The 13,171-nt window shown below is 44.5% G+C and overlaps 1 long non-coding RNA gene across 1 annotated transcript in view; it reads right to left on the reverse strand.

The window, feature by feature from the left end:
• The window catches only part of LOC117063858, a 43,973-nt gene extending 34,624 nt beyond the window's left edge, over positions 1 to 9,349 (reverse strand). Inside the window, exon 1 of the long non-coding RNA XR_004429127.1 lies at positions 9,295 to 9,349. This is a non-coding gene — a long non-coding RNA (uncharacterized LOC117063858). The remainder of the gene's footprint in view (positions 1 to 9,294) is intronic.
• Positions 9,350 to 13,171: the final 3,822 nt, after the last annotated feature.

Here is a 13,171-nt window from a genome sequence, read left to right on the forward strand (position 1 = left end):
TTCATAGTACCCTATACTTTTTCCTTTGCTGCACTTTTTTTTTTTTTTTTAAACAGGGTCTTGCTCTCAGTCTGCACTCTGGAGTGCAGTGGCATGATCTTGGTTCACTGTAGCCTCAACCTCCTGGGGTCAAGCTATCCTCCCACCTCAGCCTTCTGAGTAGCTGGGACTACAGGCATGCACCACCAGGCCTGGCTAATTTTTTTTTTTTTTTTTTTTTTTGTAGAAACAGGGTTTCACCATGTTGCCCAAGCTGGTCTGGGACACCTGGGCTCAAGCCATCCTCCAGCCTTGGTCTCCCAAAGTGCTGGGATTACAGGCATGAGCCACCACACCTGGCTCCCCTTTTTTTTTTTTTTTTTTCCTTTTCAATTTAGAGACAGGGTCTCACTCTGCAGCCCAGGAGAGAGTGCACTGGAGCAATCATGGCTCACAGCTGCCTTAAACTCCTGGGCTCTACCAATCTTCTCACCTCAGAATCCCAAGTAGCTAGGACTACGATCATGTACCAGGACACCCAGCTAACTTCTTAAAAAATTTTTTTGTTGAGACGAGATTTTGCTATGTTGCCCAGCCTGGCCTCAAACTCCTGACCTCAAGCGATCCTCCCACCTTGGCCTCTCAAAGTGCTAGGATTACAGGCATGATTCATTGCACCCAGCCATATGCTTTTTGAATATATGCTGGTGTATCTATTTCAAATTCCTTGCTTCTAAACGCTGGACAGAATTCCATAGCTTATGCCAACCAGTGCTGGCTTATCTCTTCTGAGAGCATTTGACACCTCAGTTGCCTCTACTCCCCACCACCACACAACACCCCTGTGCCCTTTCAGTCCCTCTCGGAGTAGGCTCCATTCTTCCATGACTGTGCCAAGCAAGTTGCAACTGGGATCATGAGGTTGGGAGAACAGACTGCCCTCTTCCCTCTGAGATCTTGGATGGTGACAGGCAGGATCAGAACTGGCCCACTAATCTATTTTGGCTTTGTGTCCTCAGAATCTGAGTATCCAAGTATAGCTTCAGAAAGAATTGTCTACTGCATGGTTTAGTTTTCTCTTTGTTATGCATAAGAAACTGCCCCAGCTGTGCTGTTGAGAGCCATCAGAACTTAGAGGTTACGTTGGCAGATTCTGGAGACATGAACTTGGGTTCAAATCTCAACTTCACTGCTTACCAGCTGTATTCAATTTCTCTTTGTCTCAGTTTTCCCATCTATAAAATGGGAATTGCAATAGTCATAATAATAGTGCCCACCTCCACAGTTGTTGCATTTAGAACAGTGCTTGGCAGTAATAAGCGTTTAGTAAATGCTGGCTGTCACTGTTTAAAATACATATAAGGGCAGAGCCTGCAGAACCATACAAGCAATTTCTGACACTGTTCAAATAGAAAAGTTAAGACATTCAACAGAAAATAAAGAAAAACAGAAGATGTGTCTGGCTACACCAAAGTAATTCTCTTTATAATCTCTAATGACAAGGCCTTTATGGGCCGATTGTGGTCTTCTAAGTACAAACACTTAAGTATAAACAACAGAACCCCAAAGAAATCTGGTCCCTTCCCTCTGTCTGGCTCTGAGAGTTTTACAACTAACAGTTCTGGCTCCAAGAGGACCCCATTCCCCCTGGCTTGTAAGGTGCTCTTGGCTGCCTCTGCAAATTTTCTACTTTGTCACTTTCCGATGCTGGAGCCCTGAGAGTTTAAGTTGGATTGGGAGAGACAGGACCAGCCCTTGGGAGCTTGAGGGCTGATACTGGCTGCAGAGATCTCCTCTTTCATGTTGTGTGACTTGCGAGTGACTCAGTCCTGACAGCCTTGATTTGGGCCGTATTTAGGAGGCAGCTCTGTTGGGGCTCAAGCCTGAAATTTATAGCTTGTTTGTCTTGGACCATGCCATATTTTTCTCGCCTTGAAGATGAAAGGGTTACTATGCCACACACTTCCTTGTCTCCTGCATTTTGTAACATGTAAGCTTCTGCAGTGTCCCTTTTATTTATCTGGAGAATTAACTTCTAAAGATTATGCTCATCTCCCTAACCAGCCATAGTTGAGGGTCTTGAAATAGAAGGCTCTAAATGGACAATTTGATGGCGTTCTGCAAACCTTCTTCGTGTGCACTCTCATGGTTCTTCTCAACCCATGACTATTATTTGTACTCTAAACTCCACGGAAAGACCTTTGAGTGGATAAAGAATAGTCAGTCCTGCCATAAAGCTGTAAATTATTCAAGAGAAGGGTTCACCTCTTGTGTTTCTTTGATTTGTCTGCAGAGCCTAGCACAGTGCCTTGAACATGGTAGATACTCAAATATTTGTTCATTGATAAGATTCTGAGACTTAGATGGGAGTGAATGGACAACATTGTCTAAGGAAATATGAATGGTTTTAATTCTCCTTATCAGGAATAGTCAAAATGCTAATTTATACCAAAACATTTAAATACAAAAATTGTAGTATCTGTAAAATATTTTATAAGCTTTGGAATCTGCCTAGTGAGGTGAACTTATTGATTTGCTCATTGACAAACACTTACCAAGTGCCTATACGTGTCAGGCACTATTCTGGGCATTAGAGAAGCAAAGAGGGAGGCAGTCCCTGCCCTTGAGTTCACAAACTTAGAGGGGAGACTGGCAGGCAAGCAAGCTGATGAAATATTCTAAGGTGAGCTCTTTGGCAGGGTGTGAGGAAATGTACAGTAGAGAGTACAGTTGAGGTCCAGAGGCTCAGAAGCAGATCGCTGGTAGAGTTGGCGTCATGTGGAGCCAGAACTACTTGGGATCATCCTGTGAGCTGGGGTTGAGCAGTGGGTCCACAGTGGGCAGACCTTAGCCGGCAGGAAGCCTCAGGGAAGCCACTGAAACAGCAAATCTCCAAGTATTCTTTTTTTTTTTTCTTTTTTTGAGACAGGGTGTTACTCTGTTGCTCAGGTTGGAGTGCAGTGGCAAAATCATGGCTCACTACAGCTTCAACACCTGGGCTCAAGTGGGAGCTGTGTTCAATTTTTTTTTCTTTTGGTAGAGACAGGGTCTCGCTATGTGGCCCAGGCTGGTCTCCAACTCTAGGCCTCAAGCAATTTTCCTGCCTTGAGTTGCCAAAGCGCTGGGATTATAGGCGTGAGCCACCACACCCAGCCTATTCTTTTTTAAATCATGAGGATAACACTAAAATTACAAATTTGCTGGGAGAATTAAAATTGCAGTTTGAAAATTATAAAGCACCCACAAATAAGTTGTCAGAAAAAGAAGTGTGAGCCGGGTGTGGTGCCACACACCTGTAGTCGCAGTTACTCAGGAGGCTGAGGCAGGAGGATCGTTTGAGCCCAGGAGTTCAAGGCTGCAGTGAGCCATGATGGTGCCCCTGCATTCCAGAGCCTGGGTGACAGAGTGAGACCCCGGCTCAAAAAAAATAAAACAAGAAGGATGCTCACAGGACAGGCCTCAGAGAACTGTCACAAGAATACATTTAGTTTGTGGCTGCGAGGGTGCTTCAACATTATGAGGGGCTACACAGATGTCTGTACCATTGTAAAATTAATTAACGCCCTACCTCCTCAAATTCTCCAAGGTTAAAACAAAAAGTGGAAGATGAAAACCTAGACATTGTGCCTTTCAAAATCCCTTACTATCATACAGGAGAACCTGACCCCGAGTTGGGCCAAATCTGAAGGCAGAGATTTGATTTTATAACAGACAACAGCACGGTTTAATATACTTAATCTGCTCAATCTAGGAGAACAGAAGTCAAAAGAACTCCTCTACATGCTAATCAAATTGAGTGGAATTCCAGCCGGGCGTGGTGACTCACGCCTGTAATCCCAGCACTTTGGGAGGCCTAGGCAGGTGGATCACCTGAGGTAGTTGAGACCAGCCTGGCCAACATGGTGAAACCCCGTCTCTACTAAAAATACGAAAAAAAAAAAAAAAGATTAAAAAAATCAGTCAGGAGTGGTGGCACATGCCTGTAACCCCTGCTACTCTGGACGCTGAGGCAGGAGAATCACTCGAACCAGGGAGACAAAGTTACAGTGAGCCAAGATCATGCCAATGCACTCCAGCCTGGGCGACAGAGTAAAACTCCATCAAAAAAAAAAAAAAAAAAAAAGACTGAGTGGAATTTCATTTGACACAGTTCAATTATTTGGAACTAGCCGTAATCTACAAAAATAAAACAAGACAGCAAAGCAGAAAACAGCTTTAACTATCAAGCCCATAGCTTCTACTGCAAGTCCAAGTGACACGTGTCCTTTCTCTGGACTGAGACTGAAAGAGTCTTTGTGTCCTGCCCTAACTTAGGTTTTTCTTGTTGTTGAAACATCAAGCGAGGCCACACCTAAAGAGATTCTTTATTTATGTTCCTTCAGTATTATGACCAAAGCAATGAGCCCCTTAAAAGCAGGTCAGTTACACAGCCAGCCTTGAATAGAGAAACCTAAAATACAAGCCTGAGAGCCAGTGAATTGTTTGTGCTCTCCACCCTCTTAGGTTAAAAAAAAAAGTAAAGGATGAAGGGAAATGGGCTTAAATTTAATCAAATGAGTTTGCTAACATATCCCTCTTTTTTCCATTTCCTAATCCTTTTATAAATTCCATTGAGATGGGATTTGCTTTTAGACTGATTATGTGACTGAAAATCAGCATAATAACAAGATATTTGTTGAAAGGGAATTTCTTATCTCAGCTCTGTTTGGTTTCCTTTCTGGTAGTGAATGGATGGATGACCTGGCTGAAACCAGTTCCAACTGAGGACTTCCCCAAGCATCTCAGAGGTAAAGAGGATCTTCAAGGTAACCTCTCCATTTTTACTTTCTTTTTTCAATTGTTTTCTTGCCTGTAAACATTATATCATAAGATCCATTTTTAAATGAGGAAACCAGGACCCAAAAGAAGGCAGATAATTTTCCCAGTGACTCCAGGGGAGAACCAAAAATGGGACTCTTGACCAAAGAAGTTTTTGGATATGGAAAGTTCAGACTTCCTCCAATTCTCTTTTTCGGCCTCAAAATGTATCTTCTGGAATATTCCAGGCCAAGATTTTTCTTGTTATGTCTTTAGTCCTCCAAAAAACTTCCAGAAATGTTGGGGTTAATTGCTGTTACATTATCAATGACTATCACTTGCTGATTGTCATGGTGACATTTGTAGGAGCCAGATAAAATCCTCACTTTCCTAGGGCCTTAGTCTGGATAATATGATCTGGGATCAGGGGAAATATTTTTAATAATAACAATAGAAATAATTTTTTTTGAGACAGGGTCTCACTCTGTCACCCAGGCTGGAGTGCAGTGGCACGATCATGGCTCACTGCAGCCTTGACCTCCTAGGCTCAAACAATCCTCCTGCCTCGGCCTCCCGAGTTAGCTGGGACCACAGGCACCAGCCACCACATCCAGCCAATTTTTGTATTTTTTGTAAAGACAAGGCCTTGCTATGTTTCCCAGACTGGTCTTGGACTCCTGGGCTCAAGTGATCCACCCTCCTCAGCCTTCCAAAGAGCTGAAATGACAGGCATGATCCACCACCCCCCACCAATAATCTTGATTCATCCAAGTGCCAAGTGCTTCTCGCTCTGTCGCCCAGGCTGGAGTGCAGTGGCCGGATCTCAGCTCACTGCAAGCTCCACCTCCCGGGTTCACGCCATTCTCCTGCCTCAGCCTCCCGGGTAGCTGGGACTACAGGCGCCACCACGTCGCCCAGCTAGTTTTTTGTAGTTTTTAGTAGAGACGGGGTTTCACAGTGTTAGCCAGGATGGTCTGGATCTCCTGACCTCGTGATCCGCCTGTCTCGGCCTCCCCAAGTGCTGGGATTACAGGCTTGAGCCACCGTGCCCGGCCCCCACACCCATTTTAAAGATGAAGAAACTGAAACCCACTCAAAAGTCACAGAGCTTTACCTCCCTCCAAAGTCCACGAGCTTCAGCACTAAATAAAACTGTCTCTCACGCAGGAGTGGGGTAGGAGGGTAGGAATGCCTGAGGAAAAAGAGGAATAGAGACTTTCCTCAAAGAGCGTCCTAAAATACTGTATATTACAAATAATACTGCATAATTACTATAATGGTTATATAGTCCTATCTTAAGCCTCAGAAAACAAGGGTTTTTTTTTTTTTTTTCTCATTAAGGACACTGAAAAGACAGAGCTTCTCCTTACAACACCCCTTCAAGTTCATGGAATATTTTAATGCATTAATATTCTTTTTGTATGCACAGAGCCATCAATAAGTTTGTTATTTATTCTTTTTTTTTTTTTTTTTTTTTTTTGAGACAGAGTTTTACTCTGTCTCCCAGGCTGGAATAGAGTGGCACGATTTCAGCTCACAGCAACCTCTGCCTCTGAGGTTCAAGTATTCTCCGGCCTCAACCTCCCTAGTAGCTAGGATTACAGGCTCGCGCCACCATACCCAGCTGATATTTGTATTTTTAGTAGAGATGGAGTTTCACTATGTTGGCCAGGCTGGTCTTGAACTCCTGAGCTCAAGTGATCTGCCCACCTTGGCCTCCCAAAGTGCTGGGATTACAGGCTTGAGACACCAGGCCAGGCCTGTTTTAAATTATTTCTTCTTCTTCCTTCTTCCTTCTTTCTTCTTTCTTCTTTCTTCTTCTTCTCCTTCTCCTTCTCCTTCTCCTCCTCCTCCTCCTCCTTCTCCTTCTTCTTCTTTCTTCTTTCTTCTTCTTCTTCTTCTCTTCTCCTTCTCCTTCTCCTCCTCCTCCTCCTCCTCTCCTTCTCCTTCTTCTTCTTCTTTCTTCTTTCTTCTCCTTCTCCTTCTTCTTCTTCTCCTTTTTTTTTTTTTTTTTGTAGAGATGAGCTCTCACCGTGTTGCCCAGGCTGGTCTCGAACTGCTGGCTCACGCAATTCTCCTGCCTCTGCCTCCCAAAGTGCTGCATAAGCCATTGCACCCAGCCTTATTCTTAATTTCTTAAACACATATAACATTTCTGAGTAGCAAGCAGGCTTCTAATCAGTTAGTCCTCACAATATCCCAAAGCGGGAGGGTGTATTATTATTCCCATTTTACAAATGAAGAAACTGAGACCTAGGAGAAGTTAGGTAACTTGCCCAAAGTTACACAGCTGGCAAGTGGTGATGCCAGATTCAAACCCAGGCATTTAGGCTCCTGAGTCCAGACTTGACTCATTCACTGCGTTGCGTCTTACACATCATACACACAGGAGAGCTGCAGCCCAGGAATGTTAGATGCAAACTCAACAACTACCAAGAATAAAGTTGCTTTGCTTTGTACAGTTGTAAGACTGCTTGTTTAAAGTGGCACAGGGCTGTTCCCAGATGATTCTCGCTCCTGTTGCCTCCTCCACAGCCCTTTACAGAGTTTGAGTATCCAGTTGGTTCTTAAGGAGAGGACGAAATAAATGAGCCAAAATGTTCACTGAAGGTCAATGTTGAAAGAGGCGCCCTTCAGTGTTTCCTTTTGTTTCTGCTGGAAGTAAACAGACATTTGGGACATAAAAAGCAGCTGGGAATGTGGACCAAGGACAGCCAGGGTGCAAAGAAAAATAGCATTACTGAAGTTGTTTGGGGTGGAAAGTATTTTGGGGGGGGTTGTTTTTGTTTCGGGGGAAAATTGCAAAACAGTTTAATTTATAGTCAAATTGGACAACTTCTTCATTGTTCCCTCACAATGTTCCAAATTTCCTAGTTAATTTCTGGTCACTTCTAAGGTTTGAGGTATTTAATCTGTATGAAAAAGGACTTTTAAATACATATTTTTAATGATAATAATTAGTTTGTTTTCACACCTTAAGAAAATGGCTTCACAGTGTCAACCAGCAATACGAAAAGTTGCTTGGCTGAGCAACTTCATAATTATCAGAATACCCCTGAAATGCTGAAGCAGTTCTGTTCTGTTCTTTTTTTTTTTTTTTTTTTGAGACGGAGTCTCGCTCTGTCGCCAGGCTGGAGTGCAGTGGCACGATCTTGGCTCACTGCAACCTCCGCCTCCCGGGTTCAAGCAATTCTCCTGCTTCAGCCTCCCAAGTAGCTGGGATCACAGGCGCCCGCCACCACGCCTGGCTAATTTTTGTATTTTTAGTAGAGACAGGGTTTCTCCATGTTGGCCAGGATGGTCTCGATCTCCTCACCTTGTGATCCATCCACCTTGGCCTCCCAAAGTGCTGGGATTATAGGCGTGAGCCACCGCACCTGGCCTGAAGCAGTTCTTGAGTACAACATAGTCTAACTCAAATGGAAGAGACACTGAGCAGTGAGAGAATGGCTGGTTTTCTTTATAACTAAGCCACAGGCTTGGGAGTATGTCAGGGATAATAATTCTTACCTGCTCTCAACTTTATTCCCAGGATGCTGGAAATGACTAAGACATCAGACAGTAAAATATAATACCCAGGAAGTTAAACAGTGACTTGTGTGTTTAGAGTCTTAGGAAAAATGGCAGGAGTCTCTATGGGAGAATTTACTACAGCAAACCTCGCCTTTTTCCTGGCTTTTCATGAGAAAGGCGTGGAATAAGGAGAGATGCAGAAGGGTTTTCACTTTAAGTTGATGCCTGAATGCTTTTAGCCTTGGCAACCAATGGATAATTGACTAAGGGAGTGGGATGGAAGAAGCTCAGATAGCGGTATACTCACCATTTACCAATGGTGTGCATTAATTACACTAATAATGCATTAGTAGTTTAATAACTATGAAGAGGTATGGTACATTTTGTTACATTTATATTACCACAATTTTTAAAATGGAAAAAATGTGAGGAGGAATAATATTTCATGTGACAGAATAGAATAGACAGGCTTTGAACATCATGTTCAAGACTATGGTTGCAGTAGATTGTTTGAAAACTTGACTGAGATAATCTCTCCCATTCCTGTTCATATGCCCCTTTTTAAAATGACCTTACCCCTCCTCCCATTGAGAGGTAAGTCTATTTCCCTGTCTCTACCTGTGGACCACACTTGTGTCTAACTTTGACCAATAGAATGTAGCAAAAATTGCATTGTATGGCTTCTGAGCCTAGGCCTCAAGACACTGTACAGGTTCTACTCCTACCCTTTTACAATGCTGCTGTTCTGAAGAAGTCCAGGCTAGCCTCTTTGAGAACGAGAGACGATACGAAGAGAGAGGCCTAGCTGATAGCCAACACCAGTCCCAGGCATGTGAGTGAGGCCATAGGCTTAGCTGGTCCCAGCCTACCTGACACCTGACTACAGTCACATGAGTGACCCCAGGTGACAGCAAAAGGAGAACTGCCCAGCTGAGGCCATCCCCATCCCCAATTGCTGACCCACTGAACTATGAGCAAATCAATGGTATTTATTTATTTACTTACTTATTTTTACAACTGGAGTCTCACCATGCTGCCCAGGCTGGTCCCTAACTCCTGGGCTCAAGGGATCTTCCTATCTCAGTCTCCCAAGTAGCTGGGACTATAGGTGCGGGCCACCACCCCCAGCTAAATCATTGTCATTTAAGGCCACTGCATTTGGGGAAGGTTTGTTACACAGCAGTAAACAACTGATATATAAATTGGTACTAGAAGGTACCATAAATAACCTAAAACAAGTGGCATTGGCTTTAGGACCAGGTGGAGGGCATAAGCTGAAAAAATGATAAGGAAATTGTTTTTTTTTTTTTTTTTTTTGAGTCAGAGTCTCGCCCTGTTGCCCAGGCTGGAGTGCAGTGGTGCAATCTTGGCTCACTGCAGCCTCCACCTCCCGGGTTCAAGCAATTCTCCTGCCTCAGGCTCCCTAGTAGCTGGGATGACAGGCATGCACCACCACACCCAGCTAATTATTGTATTTTTAGTAGAGATGCAGTTTCACTATGTTGGCCAGAGGGGTCTCGAACTCCTCACCTCAGGTGATCTGCCAGCTTAGGCCTCCCAAAGTGCTGGGATTATAGGCATGAGCCACTGCGCCCAGCCAATGATAAGGACGTTGTTAGTGGATGCTGGAAATGCTATGAGGAAGCTGCAATAGGAGACTGGGGGAAAAGGCAATCTGGTTTTTTCAGATTTTGTTTTGTTTTCTGTTTGTTTTTTGAGACGCAGTTTCCCTCTTGTTGCCTAGGCTGGAGTGCAATGGTGCAATCTCGGCTCACTGCAACCTCCGCCTCCTGGGTTCAAGCGGTTCTCCTGCCTCAGCCTCCCGAGTAGCCGAGATTACAGGCACCTGACACCACGCCCAGCTAATGTTTGTATTTTTAGTAGAGACGGGGTTTCACCGTGTTGGCCAGGCTGGTCTAGAACTCCTGACCTCAGGTGATCAGTTCGCCTTGGCCTCCCAATGTGCTGGGATTACAGGTGTGAGCCACCGAGCCCAGCTGCAATCTGTTTTATGTAATGACAGAACAACTGGCAAAATGTCATCTGCAGTAGTTTGGAAGACAGAAAATGTACCTAATGAACTATGGATCTGAGTAAGAAAATTTCTGTTTGGAGAGAGAAAGATAAGCTAAAGAAGGGACTATTCCGTTTGCAAGCAGAATTTGGAGAAACTCTAGAAGGTCTGGTATGTGCTTGATTGAAAAATAAAACCATTTTTCGTCTCCAAGTCTCTTGAGTTAGCAAAATATTATTAGAGAAAGAAATGACTTCAGAAAAAGATAAAATCAAAGGTGTGGCTTTAAAACCCTCTGATCAATACCTCAGAAAGCCTAGTAGGTCCTCATTGGATAAGAGCTCCACAAATCTTAAAGGCATTTTCCTGTAGCTGCTTGACTCATTGCTCAAACTAAAATGAGGTCTACCTACTAGAGGTGACTATAATTTGATTTACTAGAAATCCATACAGTTTTAAGGGAGATATATTATATGAGACTAAAAGCGACAGAGTTCGTTCAAAATGAAAAAGCATTTCTGGGTCCCCAATTTTTTATGGGCAGGAAGCAGGTTGAGAAAGCTATTTAGATGAAAACGTGGGCTGTTCCTAGAGAAAAGTATAGGACGTCTTAGACAGTGGAGCGAAGGGCCCAGAGGGCAGAAGCAAGAGTCAAGGAGAGCAATGGACTAGGAAACCACTTCCAGTTAGCAAATCTGAGCCCTAATCAAGGAAAATTCCCTTCCCTTAGAGCAGAGATCTAAAAACATGCACCAGCCGGGCGCAGTGGCTCACGCCTGTAATCCCAGCACTTTGAGAGGCCGAGGCAGGCAGATCACCCGAGCTCAGGAGTTTGGGACCAGTCTGGCCAACATGGTGAAACCCCATCTCTACTAATAATACAAAAAAATTAGCTGGGCATCATGGCGCATGCCTGTAATCCCAGCTACTCAGGAGGCTGAGACAGGAGACAAGGTGAAACTTCGTCTTAAAAAAAAAAAAAAAAATGCACCCAGCTGGATTTCAGAATTGTCATGGACCAGTGACTGCTGTGAGTCTCTGAATGGGAATGTCCACAGTGGTTTCTGGTCCTTCTAGTGCCACAGTATGTTTAGGGGCAGAATGGTGCAGATTCTTTTCTTTTCCTTCTTTTTTTATCTATTTATTGATTGATTGATTGATCGATTGATTGAGACAGAGTGTTGCTCCATCACCCAGGCTGGAGTGCAGTGGTGTGATGTGGGCTCACTGCAACCTCCACCTCCCAGGTTCAAACGATTCTCCTGCCTCAGCCTCCTCAGTGGCTGGGATTACAGGTGCCCGCCCACCACAACCAGCCAATTTTTTATATTTTTAGTAGAGACGGGGTTTCACCATGTTGGCCAGGCTGGTCTTGAACTCCTGACCTCAAGCAATCTGCCTGGCTCGGCCTCCCAAAGTACTAGAATTACAAGTGTGAGCCACCGCACCCAGCTAGAACGGTGCAGATTCCTGTGAACTAAAAATGCAAGTTCTCTTCACCATTCTGGCTCTAAACCTACTATGGTACTTTTCACGATTTACCAGAAAAGCCTCATCCAGATCTGGATCTAATATTAATGACCACATCCTGGACTTCAAGCCTGATGCCCTAATGGGATAAGCTTTTGGGGAATAAGTATTGCTCATGAAAGAAGGGTGTGATTTATTATGGCCAGAGGTGGACTTTTGTTGATTATTTGCAAAGATGGGTATAATCATTTCCCCCATTCCTACATGCATGTCCATTTGCAGTATGACTTTGCTGTGTTTCCCATCAAAAGGTAGACTCTATTTGCCTACGCTTTGAGGCTGAGGGGTCCTGCAGTGGATTGTGGCTAAGGTGACACTGTGCAATACACAAGTCTAGGCTTCAAGAGGCCAGACCTTCTGTGTGTGTCTTCTTGGAATGCCACCACCTTGTGAAAAGCCCAGACTGGCTGGCTTCCTGGAGGATAAGAGACCAGATACAGAGAGAGAGAGACGGCCCCGACAGACAGCACCAAATGCCAGATATGTGAGTGAGGCCACCGAGAGCCGCTGTCCCAGCCGGCCCACCAACTGACCCAGGTAAGACAGGCAGAACTGTTCAGCTGAGCCCAACGCAAATTGCTGACCCACAGAGGTATGGGTAAATAAAAATGGTTGTTGTAGCCAAATGTTGTAGCCAGCTCACACCTATATTCCCAGCTCTTTGGGCAGCCAAGGCAGGAGGATGGATTGAGCTCAGGAGGTTGAGGCTGCAGTGAGACCTCTGATTGCATCACAGCACTCCAGCCTGGGAGACAGAGTAAGATGCTGTCTCGGCCCGGCGTGGTGGCTCACGCCTGTAATCCCAGCATTTTGGGAGGCTGAGGCGGGTGGATCATGAAGTCAGGAGTTCAAGACCAGCCTGGCCAAGATGGTGAAACCCTGTCTCTACTAAAAATACGAAAATTAGTCCGGCACGGTGGCAGGCACCTAGAATCCCAGCTACTCAGGAGGTTGAGGCAGGAGAATTGCTTGAACCCAGGGAGCGGAGGTTGCAGTGAGCCGAGCTTATGCCACTGCACTCCAGCCTGAGCAACAGAGTAAGTCTCCGTTTGGAAAAAAAAAAAAAAAATGCTGTCTCAAAAAAAAAGTTGTTGTTTGAAGTCATTACATTTTATGGTTAATTTGTTACACCGTAGTAGATAAGTAGATAACTGATATTAGAGGGAAATGTTTATTACAACAGTAAAATATTTTTTCTCACCTTCCTTTAAAATAGTTTCTGGCTCACTATGAAGTAGGTGAAGTTAGGAGGAGCTGGGCCTGGTGGCAGGGCACTTGCTGTGCGCTGGTGTAGGGTTTGAGTTTCCTGCCTCTCCCGGCGGGAGGGAGGACTATGTG

Source organism: Trachypithecus francoisi, unplaced genomic scaffold, assembly GCF_009764315.1.
Source record: "Trachypithecus francoisi isolate TF-2019V2 unplaced genomic scaffold, Tfra_2.0 Lachesis_group19, whole genome shotgun sequence".
Classification (NCBI taxonomy): Eukaryota; Metazoa; Chordata; class Mammalia; order Primates; family Cercopithecidae; genus Trachypithecus; species Trachypithecus francoisi.